Source organism: Ixodes scapularis, unplaced genomic scaffold (assembly GCF_016920785.2).
Source record: "Ixodes scapularis isolate PalLabHiFi unplaced genomic scaffold, ASM1692078v2 ptg000549l_1___fragment_3__unscaffolded, whole genome shotgun sequence".
Classification (NCBI taxonomy): Eukaryota; Metazoa; Arthropoda; class Arachnida; order Ixodida; family Ixodidae; genus Ixodes; species Ixodes scapularis.
The window spans coordinates 325558-328531 of NW_024609998.1; the positions used below are offsets into that span (position 1 = coordinate 325558).

Consider the following 2974-nt stretch of genomic DNA (forward strand, 5'->3'; position numbering starts at 1 on the left):
CAACGTGTAGGTACAGGAATTCAAAAATATCTCCTCGATTTTCATGAGAAAATTTTTTAATGAGTGCTAATAGCTTGATTTCCCCTGTGATCGAAGCATCACGTGCACCATAATTTCAGTCACTGAGAGTTGCTCCGACGCACTTATTAATTTTGTTTCTTGCGACCACCTCCAGGCTATTATTTTCTGCTTTTGGTTGGCCACATTCGAATTTGTGAAGACGCCCTGGAAAACGCCCAGCCCGCTTTCGGCCAATGGCGCCTCCTCATTTACCTCCTATAGTTCCCAATGAATGGCCCAAACTCTCTCTCTAAATATATATATATGACTCTGGTAGAAACAAGCTCTGCAGGTGTTGCCTCTCTGCAGTGCACCGGTGCTCGGAAAGAAGCACACTCAACGGGGCTGCAAGAAAAAAAAATATGAATTACACAAAACGCTGTATGAATTAAACGGCTTATAAATACATTAACGAAAAAGCTTAGCGGGACAACCAAAATTTTGAAATTTGTTTGAATTAAGCAGACGTATGAAATATCAGTTTAAATTATTGCGAGCCTACTCTACTCAGCATTGCAAAGTGCATTTCACTAGAAACAAGAATTTACGATAAAATAGAAAGAAAACATCTAATTTTTTATCAGAAAAACAAAACAAGTTGTGAACAAACATTTGTGTTGTTGGCTGTATACTCAAATAAATAGGGCCGCAGCAGCAAGTTGCATAAGAACAAACATGCTGCATTAGTGCATGACAATGTCGATGTCTAGATGCTAATGAAAACCTGGGAAATATTTTTCTGAATCTTCAGGTTCTTATTTTCAGATTCTTGTTTGGTTGTCTTCCTTTGTAGGTCAAGGAGGGTCATAGCTAGAGGCCGGATTTTTAGGCACTAAAAAGCACGTTTTAGGCGCCAACAATACGCGGCAAAAACAACGTTTTAGGCACTAAAAAGAATAAAATAGGCGCAATAAATTTTAGATAAATGCTAAGAATTTCAAGTGAAGACGTGAGCGAACTGTAAGCACGACAGGAAATCCAAAAATGTCATTGCTATGAGGCCACAATGGCAGTAACAGTTCAATCCAATTCAATTCAGTTCTTTATTTTTCTCTCACAACAAGTTCTATACATTGACATTAGACGTGGAATTGCCCCGTAATACCTCTGGGTTAATGGCGATTAATTGGCTTAATTTCACAAGCGCATTGCTTACATACATGTTCAGATGCGAAAGTCACTCAAGCGTTGCATATTGTGAAACAGGCAGGAGAAACAATACTTGAAATATGGTAATACTGATTTATAAAAGCGCAAAGTTATGTCTGCCTGACGTAATTAAATTACAATAAAGCAAGAAAATGCAAGATAGACAAGGTTTGTTAAGAAATTAACATGTTCTTACGTGAGAACTTACGTACAAACTTTAGCAATTTTCTACAGGTACCTTAATTATACAGGCAAGACCTTTCAACACTGCCAAATACACATACGCTCATTCGAAATAGAAATATTAAGAATTGTGTTTTGACAGAGCGCGGCACCTAGTTTAAGAATCACTATGAAAATTATAGAAACAATAGGTAACTACCAGCATCTCCAGATTTCCGGGTTCAAAATTGTGCCTCTTGTCGCTGAGAATGAGTTGGTACGCGGAGAACTAACGGTCGACGTCGACAGATGTGATTGTTGCGTACTTATACTTGGGAAGATTTGATGGGTTAATTGACACTGGGATCCTACAGGGCTCACCAGCAAGGACTTCTGAAGCTTCTTTAAGGACAGAAGGCCCCTTGCGTTTGTCCAAGACCGATTGCAGCTTCGCACGTGCCTTTTCGGCGACGGGTCCTTCGGGAACGGTGGCGATTCTTTCCTGTGCGTGGAGAATTAGCGCAACGTTCGTAACAAGAGTTTCTCCCGCACTTTCAAGTTTTTTTTATATAAATCCGCTAAGAACGTGAAGTTGGCGCAAAGGTACGCGAGGTCTCCTGGAAGGCTGTTCACGGAGGGGACAGCTTGAGCCTTTGTGACTGCAACACTCTCGTCAATTGGAAGGCCGTTGATCACGGCCTTGATGTCCGAAAAGTAGCAGTTGTAGTAGTCAACAGCTTCTAGCCACGTTCCCCATCGTCTGACGACGGGTTCTCGCAGTACTCGACGATTGCTTGATGCGACGGTTCCTTTAGAGAATCAAACCCAACGGAAACACCAATGGAACCACCCAGATCCGTTGCATCACGCCAGGGTTCCCACGAGGGGAGGTGGGCGTAATTTTTCCCCATCACTTTCTTTGCCCCTGACGGTATCATAGTTCCCCTGGGGAGTAGAGGTGTGCGTCCACCGCCAAGTCCTGCGGGAAAGATACCCGTAAAGCGTGCAGAAGCCGCCGCTCCGGTTGCACCGGCGCAAAGGGAGGGGGGGGGGGGGGGAGTGTTAAAAAGAAGACCAGGTTCAAACCCATAAAATTCAGAACAGTAAATATTTCCAGGTAGAATGAATAAAGGTATCAAATCGCACTCCAAAGCGAAACTTGACGCTACATAGTGCTGATTTAGGCGCCAATTGGAGAAAAAAGGCATTTATAGGCATTTATCGGAGTTTAGGCACCAACACCCAAAATAGGCATTTATAGGCGCTATAAAACCATCATAAAAGCCATCCTTGACCTCCAATTCCTGCTCATATATCGAAATAGGGCGATAGGAACGCAAGGAAAAAAAATAGGCATTTGCCTAAAATCCGGTCTTTAGTCATAGCTCTTGGTTCTTAGTTGTGTGATGATTATGTTTTTCTTGAATTTTCAAGACGCAGCAAAAGATTAGCACTTGTGCCAGAAAAACGTGTTCAGTTCTCAACCCAGCAGCAAGCACTTCACAGATGTCCATGTAAATCATCTCTTTTAGTGTAAAGAATTCTTTAACTATCTGTTCGGCATTGTGTGAAGCCTGGATAAAAGCGTGGCCGCGAGGGTCGA

At 42.4% G+C, this 2974-nt stretch overlaps 1 pseudogene; it reads right to left on the reverse strand.

Annotated features, from left to right (window-relative positions):
- Positions 1 to 1549: 1549 nt before the first annotated feature.
- Positions 1550 to 2309, reverse strand: LOC120840518 (annotated as a pseudogene).
- Positions 2310 to 2974: the final 665 nt, after the last annotated feature.